Source organism: Nylanderia fulva, unplaced genomic scaffold, assembly GCF_048542155.1.
Source record: "Nylanderia fulva isolate GAGA-0341 unplaced genomic scaffold, ASM4854215v1 Scaffold25, whole genome shotgun sequence".
Lineage (NCBI taxonomy): Eukaryota > Metazoa > Arthropoda > Insecta > Hymenoptera > Formicidae > Nylanderia > Nylanderia fulva.
In genome coordinates this window covers 189,571-206,195 of record NW_028190314.1, presented here as the reverse complement: position 1 = coordinate 206,195, position 16,625 = coordinate 189,571, and the positions used below count along the sequence as shown (strand labels likewise).

The following is a 16,625-nucleotide window of genomic DNA, read 5'->3' as shown; positions in this document are numbered from 1 at the left end:
TTCTAAATAAGATAATGTTCCTTCTCATTTAAAATGAAGATTATTTTGCAAATAAAATCAGCGGTCCAAAAATACTTTTTGTCGGCTTAATATCGAGCTGCATAAATATTTTTCAATTGACGTTACACGCGATTTAAGTGTGGACGAATTGTCAGAAGCATTTATAGATACAAACACATCTGTGTATCTTTCAAAAATTGTCTATTCTTTTAATTTTAAAGAAAGCTCTGAATTATTCTAAATAAGATAATGTTCCTTCTCATTTAAAATAAAGATTATTTCGCAAATAAAATCAGCGGTCCAAAAATATTTTTTGTCGGCTTAATATCGAGCTGCATAAATATTTTTCAATTGACGTTACACGCGATTTAAGTGCGGACGGATTGACAGAAGCATTTATAAACGCAAACACATCTGTGTATCTCTCAAAAATTGTCTATTCTTTTAATTTTAAAAAAAGCTCTGAATTATTCTAAATAAGATAATGTTCCTTCTCATTTAAAATGAAGATTATTTCGCAAATAAAGTCAGCGGTCCAAAAATATTTTTTGTCGGCTTAATATCGAGCTGCATAAATATTTTTCAATTGACGTTACACGCGATTTAAGTGCGGACGGATTGACAGGAGCATTTATTCGCGCGAGAAATACGAATCCGGCTCGCTGAAGATTTCCCAGCGTACATAGCGAGCAAACAAGTCGCTATTTGTCTTCAGTCGTCGCTCGTGCTATTCGTTATCCTGTCCATTCGTGGCCACGGGGATACGAAAGAAAGAGTAGGAGGAAGGGTGTGTGTGTGAGGGCGGTCGACGACTCGGAATTAATCTGATTGCCCTTCGATCTTCGCGCGCAGTCGAATGCGGCCAAATTATCGAGAGAATTCGGTCGACAAAAAAGAAAGAAAGAAAGAAAAAAAAACGATCGCATCCTTTGTTGACATGCATGCAAAGTTCGGCCCGGTAGGGAAAAAGCTAGATTTCCACTTTCGCGCAAATTTAACGACGTCCGCAAACAAAGTTTGAAAATAGTGCTTCTTTAAAACTCCCTCTCTCGTTTATGTATTACATAACATATTATATCGTATGCATAGTGAGGCTGTTTTTACAAATTTAATCTTATTTAAATTTTAAATAAGGTAAATTTGTGTTTTTTTCTCGTAATAAACACTCGCGACGAAATTTTTCGTATCATCGCAGCGAAAAATTTTCACTCTTTTATTTCACATATCGAATTTAATTAAAGTATTTTAAAATTTCGGTACAGTTCTATATCATGTGATATAAAACTTCCAAATGAAAAATGGCTATTTTTAGTTGATATCGATTTCAATCGAATATACGAGATAAGAGATATATTTTCCTTAATTTAAAAAGGCTAAAGTGAAAAAGGAGTCTAATCGAATTAGGTCAAATAAACCGGAGTAGACATTATTAATCCTCATTTTGACAAGATCGAGTTACTGTGCTCTGTTTGTTCAGGTCTGAACCTCATTAACAAATCCTTCAAGCAATGGCAAACGGAAGCCAGTTTTCAAAAGGCAATAAATACAGTCGAGTGAACGCGGTAGATCGAATCGAATCTACTAATACACGCATCCGTATACATATATATACACGCACACATTCAACCGCTCCCTCACAAATTTCCACCCGGTCCCTTTTTTAATTCGATTTCCATCCCACGTTGCCAACTTCCGTCTTATCCGAGGATTGATCGGAAAAGTAAGGAAACTTGGACGGTATTAGGAACCCCCAAAGAGACTAGCAGGCCGAATTAATCCGATAATAAGTCGTTCGTCGCACATTACAGTTCAGATTTTACAATCTCTCGACCCCTCGAAGTTTTCTTCGACTTAATAAGTACCAATGTAAAAAGAAGCAAGTCGCTCACTCTCTCTCTCTCTCCTTTTTGAAAAACTAACGTGACGTTTTAGCCTTTCTTGCAATTTCATCTATATTTATATGTATATCTATATAAATTAACACACAAATAATATTCAATTTTATTCTTCAGACTCACGTTCAAAGTATGATAATTTAATTCAACGCTCTAAAAAATATTCCCTACACAATCTCAAGTATAGAACGTACTGAGATAACTTTTTTGGACGCGAGAATCACACACAACTCGTGTAATTGAATGTTGTTATGCAAATATAAGTTTAATTACAAAATGTAAAAAAAAAAAAATAAAAATAAAAAGTGACACGTGTATATGAACGAGTTGTCACAACATGAAATTTTATCCTTTAAACTTTATTTATTCAAAATTACTTAACGCGTGCGTGTATACGAGTTCACTCGTTTTCGCATAATTTGCAATTGCTTTGCATATTTCAGCGGAAAGAAGAGTATTTTAAGTATTAAATTATCCTGGCTGCCGCGTTCACTTTAGTATGAATTATATTACACGCTGACAAATATATTATATAGTAATTGCACAAAAATATTAAAGGGATACGCGTATATGAATCTCTATTCACGCAAATCGACACCTCCGCAATCTAATGAATGGCCAACCCTCTTAAATCGATATCAGCGAAATCAGAAACAAAAGATTCCCTACCACATAGAGCATTGGAGGACTACGAAACGAGCTAATTGCAGCGATGTTAATGCACCAAAAGTCTCGTTGCGCGCGTCGAACCGATTAATTAGGCTCGCGATCGATACTGGACAAAAGGGAATTTTTTTCTCTTTTTAAGAAGCCGCATTTTTTCGGCTCCGCCTGTCGAAATCTCGAACGCCCGGCTGCTCTTTTGCGTGCGTAGCAAAAAATAAGGTCGCTCGATTTCGAAACCTCCACTTTTCAGTCTCATTTAATTCAATTATTGCGCGTGTTATCAAGTACGCGGCGCATAATTGAACAATTTGAGGGCTCTCCGCAAGAAAGAGAGAGAGAGAGAATACGTGCGATAATATAATGTATTAATCCAATTTAGTAATCCTAAATACTGCAAGTGTAACAAATAAAAATGTAAATACAAAAAAGAGAAGAACAATTGGGTGCTTTTCCTTCTTTTTTGCTTTAATTAAATAACTCATCGCGTTATAGAAAATTCTCTTACTTTCGAATTCCCTTTTCCTAGACATTAAAAATGTAATTAACAGACTCTTACTATCCAGCTCGTTCCACGTATAATTTGCTCCGACAATTAATATAAAATTTAAATTCGCAAAAGGGGTTACATTAATGTACAATAATATTACGAAATTATGCATACGAAAAACTGTTATTATACGGAAATTTGAGACCGAAATCAAGTGCTAGGATCTGAAATACTTTGTCCATAAATCCGTAGATAAAAGTTTTGAAATCTCTCTCTCCCTGTGACACGGTAAAAAGAGTTTTTTTTATTCTACAAAAAGCCGCGAAAAAAGTTCGATAAAAGATAATCAGTTCGCGCTATAAATCATGATTGTCCTCGGACGCAAATAGAGATATGTGTGAACGCGATGCGATACTTTTCGCAGATTATACTCCGTCAATGCTCGCGCACGCTGGAACGAGGGATCCCTCATTTCTCTCTCCGTGTGTCAAACATTCGATCGTTCTCGTCTCCGCAAACAAGACGCACATCGCGCGCCCGTGTCACGTTCGATGACGTGGATGCTAATTGGTACTTCTTGTTAATTACATCGTTACGAAGGCGGAAACATGCAAATTCAAGGTACATGCAGTCGGGTCCCGAACGACGAAAGGGGAGAGCCATCCTCAAGTTTTTATTATACATTAATCGATAAACACACTCTCAATGACGCGATAACGCGTTATTAGATCCAAAATTAGAAAGTCCTCGAAGTTTAATTTTAACGCGCGTGCTAATCCCTCGCGTCGATTAAAAATCGAACTACAAACAGTTTCGCGATACTTTAAAATTTAATTTATTTTCGGGAGATTGATTTTATACGACACAAGGATGCGGTAGGTGAGGTTAATTGTCGAAATTAAATTAATCGCAGCAATTAATATTCTCGATTTTTATGATTTATACAGGGTGTCGCAGACTTACCGTATCACGCGTTAATGGGAGATTCCTGAAGCGAATTGGAGACGATTTTTCCTTAGCGAAAATGTCGAGAAAGGTCATCATTTTTTTAATGTTCTCAATTTTTGAAATCATGTCTTTTTGTAACCAAGTTTTAAATTAAAATTCTATTCAAGTAAACTTTATCTGAAATTAACTAAAAAATATAGTTTTATTAATAATTTATTTTTACGAGGCCTGCTTTACAAAAAATCTTATATTTTCAATTGTTTATAACTCGAAAATTATTGATGCCTGGACATTTTCGCTGAAGAAAAATCGTTTCAGGAATCTCCCATTAACGTGTGATACGGTCTGGAACATCTTGTATATTCTATTTAAATTACTTAAAAATGACTAATGAATATATTATATTGAATTACTGAAATAAAATTTGACACTGGTAAAGTACTGTGCTAGCGCATCAGTTTTCTTTTCACTATCTATCTCGTAAATCCAAATGACCGTGTGAGTTCTTTCCTCGAAACTATGCGCGCGATGCCATTTGTCTACCAGCATTGCCACAGCTCGAAGAATTAAGACAAAGATAGGGGACCATTAGTAGAGTAGCAACTAAGCAGGGACATGCTGGAGACAGCACGGGAAGAAATGGACTGTCTGCCTTGCAACGCGGTATTTCCACTGCGGTTTTAGAAACTCCGACGGTCGGAGAATGTTTGTATATAAAACAGCTGTTTTAGAACAAACACATGCGGATCCGCAACTATTTCCGCGCTCTCTCTCTCTCTCTCTATTACAAAATCAATTTTACCTAATTGCGTAAGTACGAAGTTTTAGATTATTTGAAAAAAAAAATTGCGAAAACCGATATTGCGGATATTACTTTCCATTATTAATACGGCGCGTAAAAAAATCTGGTGATTTTTATTTCTTTTTAATAAGTTCACTTAATCTCTCAGAACGCCGATTAAAAAAATCGTGGGAAAAAATTGGCAATTTCTGCGTCGAATCACGTATCTATATATGTATATCGGAGCAGACCGATCGCTGGCACCATTTTGCGGCTTTTGAACGTGCTACATCTCTAAAACGCAGTTATGCCAATCTCTGCGGCATCGATGGCTAGTGTAAAAAATAGCTGTCGATACTTGTTGATGGTCCGTTAAAGGGGAGATGGGTATCGCGATTTGCAAACTCAGCTCGAAGTATATGAGGGCCACCCTTTCGTGGTGCATGCCCATTTTTCAACGGTACCTACATTACTAAGTTCGACGCATATACAGCCACACTATATATGTATCGGACGCGCATTGGCGGGCACTATAAAAATTGAAAGTACCGTAAAAATGGCGCTACAAAGCGGACAAGAAGAGACGATGTTTTTTTCAGTACCTAACATATCATATTCGCGCGTTCCCGTTTCGTTGCTCGATCTTGGTCCCCGTAATTTCAGGCTCTTCTCGGAAAAAAATTTAATTATATATAAATAATTGTATAATTATACATATAATCGTAAAATTATGTGAAATATGTCCATTTTCGTACATAATTATATAAATTTATATTGTATATAAATTATAAGGGTTCATATTGTATAATCATATCAAATTATATATGAAACATATATATTTATATATATATGAAGAAATATTTATTTTAAAAAGCATTTTTATCTAATTATGTATGGACATATTTCATATATAATTTTGCGATTCTATGTATAATTTTAGATATTTCTATATAATTTTATATTGTTATATATAAAAAATGTTTTACCGGATTGGATTTCAGAAACTAACAAGCGTCTAAAAGGCGAATAAACGTCACGAGTCGGAGAAGGCACTGTTGATTTGTTGTAAGTAGAGGACAATACTCCATCCGAGCTGACGACGATGCGCCATTGTGTTATTCGAAAGCGCAGTTATATCATCAAACAAGGTAGAGATGGAAATTGTATCAAAAACAAGAGGACAGATAGATTATATTCTGGTTTTAATTTCAACAAAATGCCGTGATTATTTGAGCGGATTATGTAATAGATTATATATAATAATTATGAAATTATGGTTATGAGAGGTGATTACGAACATTTAATTCGATAATTCAGATAATCATTGGCTATTTAAATCAGAGTCACATTAATGTGCTTTAATTATGCGTAATGACATCGCTATGACTAAAAAGCTGCTACTCTTATGAATGTCACTTCATTTCTCCCGTTTCTTTTTTAAAGCATTATATTTTTAAATAATATAAAATAGAAATGAAATAGCAAAATTGAGTTACAAATTAGTTTGAAATACTATCTTTTTTTATTAATGCTTTAGAGATAGACTTTATTATTTCATCACATTAATTTAACACTATTATAATCATTTTTCTACTCTATTTCCTTCTTTTTTTTCTTCTAATTTTTGCCCGCAAAAAGAGAGAGAGAGAGAGAACATTCTTTGCGCATTCTTGCTAATGAAAAAAAATTGGAGCAAATAAAATCACTCGCGCAAATGTTATGTAAACGCATCTGTGTCTTCCTCAATGTGAGAAACGAAATTTACATGAAAACAAGTTCTGTTTCACGAAAAGATAAAATGATATGAAAATATATTCTTAAAAATTGATAGCATATTCGTCCTTTTTTATAATATTAATATAATGTATGTTAATATTATAAAAAGTAATATGCATATATATACTATACACCTATATTACATTTTACACGTATATAATTTAATATATTATTAATATAAGTATGCTGTCTTCTAAGCTGGGCAATAGAGCCAAGGAAACGAAACGAAAAATTAATTAAACGGAACTGTATCTCAATTTAAGATCCCAAAGTTCCACATATAAATTAATTTCGAAACTTACATATGGAGAAATAAGCGAGAAAAATATAGGTCCGAAAAGTCGCTGAAGCGGGAATCAAACCCGCGTCTTTCACTTTCCGGGCGACTGCTCTTACCAACTAAGCTATTCAGACCCTTTCGATCCCATATTTTTCATTTGCCTCTTTAGTAGATTTAGTGATACCGCCGTGATTAGCCCAAGGCGTGAATAAACTCAGAAATAAATATTTTTATCGGCTCTCAATATAAAGAATATAAGTATGCTGTCTTCTAAGCCGGGCAATAGAGCCAAGGAAACGAAAACGAAACGAAAAATTAATTAAACGGAACTGTATCTCAATTTGAGATCCCAAAGTTCCACATATAAATTAATTTCGAAACTTACATATGGAGAAATAAGCGAGAAAAATATAGGTCCGAAAAGTCGCTGAAGCGGGAATCGAACCCGCGTCTTTCACTTTCCGGGCGACTGCTCTTACCAACTAAGCTATTCAGACCCTTTCGATCCTATATTTTTTATTTGCCTTTTTTTTTTTAGTAGATGTTAGTAAATACCGCCGTGATTAGCCCAAGGCGTGAATAAACTCAGAAATAAATATTTTTATCGGCTCTCAATATAAATAATATAAGTATGCTGTCTTCTAAGCTGGGCAATAGAGCCAAGGAAACGAAACGAAAATACTTTAAACTTATATTATTTATATTGAGAGCCGATAAAAATATTTATTTCTGAGTTTATTCACGCCTTGGGCTAATCACGGCGGTATTTACTAACATATACTAAAAAAAAAAGGCAAATGAAAAATATAGGATCGAAAGGGTCTGAATAGCTTAGTTGGTAAGAGCAGTCGCCCGGAAAGTGAAAGACGCGGGTTCGATTCCCGCTTCAGCGACTTTTCGGACCTATATTTTTCTCGCTTATTTCTCCATATGTAAGTTTCGAAATTAATTTATATGTGGAACTTTGGGATCTCAAATTGAGATACAGTTCCGTTTAATTAATTTTTCGTTTCGTTTCCTTGGCTCTATTGCCCAGCTTAGAAGACAGCATACTTATATTATTTATATTGAGAGCCGATAAAAATATTTATTTCTGAGTTAATATATTATATTACTTTATTATTATATTATGTCTCTCAAGGGAGAGAATAAGGAGGAAAAGGGTACGAGAGTATAGTAATATATTATATAACACACACATACACACAACCCTTTCTCTATTACTCATGCAATATTACTCAAGTCGCATAATTTTGGAAGCACATTTAAGCTCTGCGTACACGAAACTTCGATACACTCGGCAACATTTAAGCTTAAGTTGTGGACTACTAATTCGATGATTTTGAATAATTTAAAAGATCTCAGTGTTAATTTTTCGTGCATTACTGACAGTAGTATCCTTTCTTGTAAAAACCCTCCGCGAAAAGATAAACATTTCATTGGCCGAGAGATTATGAAAGAAAACTTCGTCCTCAATGTTTATGCGGATGCTTATATATATACAATCCCATAATTAATTAAAATTTCTTTAATAAAGCTCGCCATTTATAACGACTCGGTAAACGGGAAAGCAACGTTTAAGTTTTCAACAGCGGCGATAATTAAAACAGCTTTCGTATCGTATCGTTCTCGATACTTAACGAACGTGAGAAAAATATAATCGCCGTTTCATCGCAGCTTTTACCAGCAGCGCGCATCTGAACTTCATTCATTCAAGATATACCTGTATATATATGTACTGTGTAATTCTCTGTATACCTATATATATATATATCTGCGCTCTTTATTCCATTCTTCTTTCCGGAATAATTTACGCGAAAATATTGTAGGGTCGCGATACGCGCGTCGCATTTTAAATTCAAAGCTCGGAGAGTTCGCGTGCAAAGGGGTAATTTTCCATATCCATTGTCGGATTTTATATATTGAAAGGAGGATAAGGATCGCGGGCGCCGAGAGTGGGCGGACCGAGATACTCGGACGAAAAACACATACTACGATTTAATCCCCGAGGAAACACAACAAATGGAATTACTTAGTGGAGTGCATTATGTGCGACCGGTGCTAAATACATCGACCGTGCAAGAGTGCCCGGTCGGAGAGAGTTATGGTGCACCGCGAACACGCTTTCCGACGTACAATTCTCTCTTTCTCTCTCTCTCTCTATCTCTACATCTCGCTATCTCACTCTAGAGGCCGAAAGGGTTGATAGCGAATCGCGTCTATTGTCCGGCTACTCTGCTTAATGGCGAAAGACGACACCCGTCGAGGAAGGAACGCGATGTCGCCGCGGACAATACTGGGATTGAATTATGAGCGCGAGCTGGAAGAGCTCTTTGTTCCCCGTACAAGGTTCGGAGGTCAGCCGCGATGTTCGGCACCTAAATCTTTTGTTGTCCGATAGTTAATGATTAATTATTTCCCGTGCGCGCGATAGCGGCACGGCTGGAGGCTAAAGCGAAAAATTAAATCACGCGCGCGCAAACGTCATGTAAACGCATCTGTTACTGTGATTTTCTCAATGGAAAAAACGATGAAAACGATTCTGCATGAATAAAAAAAATTCTGTTGCAATAAAAGAGAATTATATATAAAAATAATATAATATAAAATATATATTTTAAAAAATTGAATTAGCATGTACGTATGTATGTATATATATATATATATATATATATATATATATATATATATATATATTAAATTAATGTATATAATAAAATTGTAAAAAACATTTTTATAATCTAAATATTATTAAAAGAAATAATTTTTACACACACACAGTTTAATATAAAATAAAATAATTTTTATATATTATATGACTTTTTTAACCGCGGGTATTTCTATGCAAGCTGTATAATTCTCCCCGAAAACGGAACGACCATACGTCCGGTCTACCTATCTTCGAGACAGCCCCGTAGATTTTTTTTCGTGTATTTTTGCTCTTGTGCGCTTTAACAATCATGAATTAAATATTTAAAAAAAAATCGTACTCTTCTATTTTTTCTTTCTTTCTTTCTCCGAGAAATTGCCGTTTTTATTACCTTCCTTCATTCATAGATTCTTCGAAATCAATTTTTTAATATTAATTCTTTTACACAGTAAATATCCTCGAGACGCTAAATTTAAAAATCTGCTAAAGTGTTCTCATTTATTTTTATGTATTTTAAAACCTTTAAAATATTTTATTTGCTCCTTCTAATAACTCATAATTCAGAAATAATTAATTTCTCGTTCGCTGAACAATCTTTCGCGATCTTTTAACATTATTATATATTAATTCTCTTATAATAGAAAAGTATCCTCAAGAGACGCTCAATTAAAAAATCTGCCAATATACATACAATATATAAAGACGTTCTTATTTATGTTTGTACACTGGTAAAACCCTTGAAATACTTGACTCGCTCCTTTCGATCGCTCATATAATTGAAAAATAATGAATTTCTCGTTCGCGGCGAATTGTCTTCCGCGTTATTTCCGGGACGCTCAATATATGCACGAGACAAAGTAACTCGTATCCGCATTCTCTTCCACATCGTCGCGTGCAATGGCGATTCGATATCGAAGAGCTCATAGCCGCGGGTGCCAAAATGGCGAAGGGAACGTTGCTCTCCCGGCGGATTAATTTCGACGGCAGGCTGTGCTCCGGCACGACGATTCTCGCCTAATTGTCGCGATCCCCAGTCCCTGGGAATGGGGGCGTCAGAATCCCCGATAAAGGCGAAGCCGAGGGGGATGATAAGCTACAACCCTCTCCTTCTCCATCCACACACACGTCGCAGCCGCCGGGTGCACGTTAAATAGGTGATACGTCAGGCATATGCGCGCACATTTCTTCGTCACCTCTCTCATTTAGTTCGCTCATTGTTTTTCCCCGCCATCTGATTCCAAAGCTATATATACGCGCGTTTATTAATTCGCGCGTCAATAAATTGCAGTCGCAATATCAATTGCATTTTCAATTCGCAGCATACTTCAATTCGCTCTGTTTATCTCTAACTTGTTGCGCGCAATAAATATACGCGTTGATGTCATCCAAACTGATTTTGTATACGATTTTATTATTATTATCATCGCCAATCAATTGTGTCCGATGGTCCTGAACTCTCTTGTGTGCACTCTTTCGAAATTCCCTACGATTATATTTAAATGCACGTGTTCGTAACGTAACAAGCAAACATTAATCATTTGTATTTTGTTTATAAATAAATAATATGAGTATACCATATTATATACATATATACACGTGACGCGTATTTGCAAAGTAAACTATTGCTCCGCGGCATAACATAAAAGAGAATTTACACAAATATTATTCCATCCACGATACGACACATCTGTACGCGTAGCATAATTGTATATATATATCTGGCTATTAAAATTCTCTCTTGCATATCGCGCAATTCTTTCTTTCGTTAAAGTACACATTCAAAAAATGTCCTTTTCCAATTAGGAAAGAAAACTCGAACAAGAGAGGGGTTCAACAAACGTTTAAAAGGCAGGTTTTAAAAGAACTCGAGAGCTGCCTTTCAAGACATCTTTACGATCTCTTCACCGGGGATATTTTCGAGATTGTTTGCGTTCTCGCTCGAGAAACCATGTAATTCTCGATCCAAATCCGACGAGAAACGATTAATCGAGTGAGAGAGACCAGATAATTTATGCAAACAACGCGTCTCTTTGATCGTTCAACATTGTTCCTTTTTTTTTTCTACGGCACATCTATCCACTTTGGACTCTTGTATAATAATTGTCCGTGTAATTACCCATCGCATCGATTAATCGCGTGATAAAAGATCCGGTTGGCGTGTTGAGAAAGCATCGTTAGACAATGCTATATGACGCTCATTCCTCCGACTTCTCCAGCCTTTCCTTCGTAATTGCCGCGGTTCGCAGACATGCCGCCATTGAAATCCGCAGGGATTAAGAAGTAGCGAAGAGATCCCGGCAAGTTAAAGCATATCTTGAGAGAAAAAGAGAGAGAGAGAAACATTCACATTGACATCTAACGTTGCGCGTGCGGGAACATGTGCGCGAATTTCTCAACGGTCTTTACGTCTTGGTGGAACGCCGGTTAACCGCTTGCTTTCATGATATTAAATCCTTCTTTAACCCAGCTCGAAGGCAGATCGATGGACGAGAGGATATGAGAAGCTAGATACGCGCGCTTAATGATCCGCAAATCCGCAGATCGAAGAAAGTAATAGACTGTTGATTAACTTTGATGACGAAGGAGATGCGTGTCAATTTGGAAATTTTGAATTTTCAGACTTAAGTAATTTAAGCGATCGAGCAAGTTATATGGAATATAAACAGTTATATTGACTGAAATATAACGCAATGCTCGATTTTTGTCAAACAAATATATTTTATATGCGAGCTTTATTTAAAATGTCTTTCGAACAAAGTGGGAACTTAATAAACAAAACTCGAGATATTCCACGTTTTTATTCGCACGAATCAAAATTTTGATAAAATGTGTCTCTTAATGTGCGATTATTATTATATTATTGTATCCTCAATTTTTAGTATAATGGCGAAAGAGATGCATGTCAATTTGTAAATTTTGAATTTCCAGATATTAAATAACTTAAGCGATCAAGCAAGTTATATAGAATATAAACACAGTTATATTGACTGAAATGTAACGCAATGTTCAATTTTTGTCAAACAAATATTTTTTATATGTGAGCTTTATTTAAAAAATTTTTCAAACAAAGTGGGAACTTAATAAACAAAAATCCAGATATTTTTATTCGCACAAATCAAAATTTTAATAAAAAATGTGTCTCTTGATATGCGATTGTTATTATATTATTGTACCCTCAATCATTTTCAATGTGACAAATGCAATTTAATCTACACGCCGAATAATAGTATAAACGTTCATTCGCATTGTCAATGAACTCTCGTGTGCAATCATCTCTTCCGTTTGCCACGGTTTTGTGTCAAAGAAAAGAAAGAGAGAAAGTGAGAGAAAAAGAATACCTTTCCAGTCGATGGAGCAAAGATTTAGGTGAAGCGGAGTTGAAATCGTCAGTGTTGAAGATCTTTAAAAGCTTGCACTCACTCCGCGAAAAAAGAGTGCAGTAGGAAACTGCGGAACCGCAGGAGGACCAAGAGAACTCGCTGATTTTATTCCTTCTGAGAAGTTAACCTGAATTTATCTAGCATCCATTAAGCTCGGTTTGAAAAACCATCTTCGCGCAAACTTTCGAGAGAGAAAAAAATGCTGTATGATGCAGAATTATTTATTTAACGCGCGATCCTAAAGTTTGAAGGTCTCATGTGAGAGATAGATTGCACACACATATATATATCTGTCCTTTCAAACATATGACATATTATACTTAAATGAAAACAACGTACATGTCAGTCAAAAATGATCGATGTATCATGTAATAAAAAAAAATAATAGAACAGATGCCATTTAATAAATTATTATCAAGACACATACTTTAGATTATTAGATTGACTTTGTGAAAGAGTACATCAATTTTTACTATAATAAAAAAAATAAATATTGTACCATTGATGATTTCAAAATAACCATTTTATATCTCGATTAATCACAATAATTGCGTGTTTTCCCGTTAATTAAGAACTCGAAATGTAAAGGAATTTCAATTCTACTTACGGTACGAGACCGCAATCACTTCCAAACTCGACCTCGAAGTCACACGAGAGTCGAAGACTATATAGTAAATGATAGCGAATCGGTAGTGGGAATACGTGAATGACCAAGCATTTGGAAAATTAATCTTCGAAGTCCCTCGTTTATATGTATGTGTGGGTATGTGTGCCGGAAGTGAGAAAGTATTTCTTGTTTGCGCACCGGAGTCATTCTCTACAGAAGTATAAACGTTTGCTCTTTCCCAATTCTCTCTCGCTCTCTCTATCTCTTTGTCTCTGTCTCTCTGTGTTCCCTTCGCCGTTTTCAATCCCCTTTTTACATTGTTCCGCTCGATGAGATTCGATCGCGTTCGTGAACAAGAACCCGACCGTGATACCCGCGCCATTACGTTGCACTTGCATGCGACGACACGCCGGGAAATTGGTTGTTGCGATTCCAGTTTGACCTGTACGCCCTGTGCTTCCGCGTAGGAAAACATCGTTCGGGGGCGGCTCATACAGATCGATATATACTCTCTCTCTCTCTGTATGTGTGTTATCAGTTTTAATATTGTAGCGTACGCGCAATATCCGCGAGAAATGTCAAATGTGCGATAAATATTTCATTTTCCACCGCACTTCGCTAGGAAAGAGAAACATCTCTGCGGATAGAAAAAAATTCCTTCAAATTATAATTCAAGATATTCGATAGCTATTTCTTTATACGTTAACACAATTTAATTTAAAGTTTGAAAAATAGCTCGAGAATTAAGAAAATTAAACGTTTTAGGCCATTTTCAGCCTGTATATGAACAGAAATAGTAATATAAAAATATATGTGCATATATGTATTCGTTTTTGCAACAAAACAAAACAATTACTTTTCCGAGATATTAAGCAGCATAATGTCTTTTTATAAAACAGCAGATGCTTTTTCCATGCAACGTGAAACCGTTTTCCTCTGAGTACCGCAAAGTAATGTCACCGCCCAGTTTTTACGCGCAAACAAAAAAAAAGCACAACGTTTTATATATTTATATATATTTACTGTGACATTTGCGACTAGGGACCTCGAAAAAAGGTTGAAATATAAGTCTAGGAGGAAAAATTACTTTAATCTTGTTATATAGCCCTTTCCTACCTTTCTCTTATGCTTTATGACATACATCAATTGCCGGCAATTTATTATTTTTATTTTTTTTACAGGCAAATATCGGAGAAAATTGCTTGTCGCGTGTGGCTCAATTAACAAAGCTTTTCTACATGAAATATGGAAGAAAAAAATCGACGTGCAATGTCACGTATCAAAAGTGCATTTATCAAGCTGTTCGATAATCGGCAATTTTGAAAATAATTACGCTAGTTTTTCAACGAGGCGCGGAATATTAAATACACGAGGGATTTGTCCATACAACATTGTACATATACATACGCGTTTGTTTTGTCTCACATCGCGACATTCACCGCGACCGGTTTTCCGCAAAAAACCTCGCTTTCGTGATTTTTGCGAAGCAAATATGCCAGAAAATATTTATCAAAATGCAGGACAATTTAAATTCGGCCGGAGGCAGGTAGGGAAAGAGTGACGCTTTGTCGATTTTGTTGTGTATAGAAAAAAAAACATCACCCGAGAACTTGGTAATCGATTGCTCGATGATTGTTTGAATAATGCAACTGTATCGCATATCTTGCGGAGATTTCACATGTATGAAATCTACGCAGAATCAACACTCGCACCAATTCCGGTTTATGGATTTTACAAATGAATGAATGAATGAATGAAGCGCCGGTGCAAATTACAATGATCCAATAAAGCTCAAGCGTTAATCCTGAAGAATTAACCTTTCTCCCGATATATAGCCGAGTGATTGAGTAACGTTTTCAAACGCTATTATTTTCTGAACGAGAAAGTAGCAAATATATTTTTTTCACCTTAACTTTCTAAAAAAAAAAATTTCAATTTAAAATTACAAAGTTCTAGACATTAAATATGTATAGAGGTCTTTAGTACTTTACGTCAACTATCTAAGAGAGGTAGTATATTTAACCATATTTTGACAGTCATTTTCTTAACAAGGTCATTTTGGTGAAAGTAACGAAAAGTTCTCGAGCGCATCGCGATTGAAATTAGATTTTTGTTAAAACGATATCCACCGCATCTTTCGGAGACAAACGTTATGCCAGTCACGCTTGCATTTTCCATCCTGCATGCATCGTCCTGTACATTACGTCCTTTATAACGTCGAGACGATGCGACGTCGCTCCGGCTGCCAATCCGGAAAATTCGATAATTCACTTCCATTTTCGGTGATTCCTGCGCCAACGTTATACATGTACATGTGCGTGTGTCTGTCTGTCTGTATGTGTGTGTGCGTTCGCATGCGAACGGAGATACCACCGAGGCTTAACCACAGGTTACAAACCTTAATCGTTCCCTGCTGCACAGCGCCTGTCCCGTCTCATTAATGAAATGTACGGCCGAATTCGGCAACCGCGAACGCGGATAGCTCTTTGCTACGATTTGCCCGCAGCTTGAACATACGTCTCTCATTACAACGATCGAATTTTCCTTAATTCGCCTCGAGCGAATTGGGATTACGGAGAACGCACGAACAAGACGTTTGATGATTAATGCCAAGGAGAGAAATTGTTTTGCTTCGCAGGTAGACGAAATTGTTAAAAACGGTCCCCGTTCAGATTTTTCTGTTAAATGTTTAACGCACTCATGTGTTAATTTAACGTTGTTGTTGTGTTAATTAAACTTCAATGTTAAATTATTAAAAGAACTGAAAGAAGATGTATACAAATAACACTATGTGCATCTATTTTTAATTTTGCATAAAATAAATATGTTCTGTTTTATTACAAGTTTTATTTGTTAAAATTTGCAAAAAATTTTGATTTTTTTATTTTATAAGTGGGAATGATAAAATCTAAAATTAACATACCTTTAGTTAATTTTTACATGAAAACTATATTAATTTTACAAAAAATTATTTTAAATTATTTGAAGTTTTGCATTTATTTTGTGTTAAAATATTAACATATAGTATTCATGACTCCATTTAATATATCTATATTATGTTAAATTAACACAAAAATTTTGATAGATCGTTTGGGACATTTAACACAAATTTTTCAACCGGGTTCGATAAGTTACTAAAAGTTAATTTTTCTTTA

General features: G+C 35.4%; 1 protein-coding gene and 1 long non-coding RNA gene across 3 annotated transcripts in view; one reads left to right on the top strand and one right to left on the bottom strand.

Annotated features, from left to right (window-relative positions):
* Positions 1-16,625, top strand: part of LOC114944583 (uncharacterized) — a 51,586-nt gene that overhangs the window by 15,374 nt on the left and 19,587 nt on the right. The window contains exon 2 of the long non-coding RNA XR_003822219.2: positions 5,779-5,925. This is a non-coding gene — a long non-coding RNA (uncharacterized LOC114944583). The remainder of the gene's footprint in view (positions 1-5,778; positions 5,926-16,625) is intronic.
* Positions 1-16,625, bottom strand: part of LOC114944514 (monocarboxylate transporter 4) — a 102,883-nt gene that overhangs the window by 73,401 nt on the left and 12,857 nt on the right. The window lies entirely within an intron of this gene.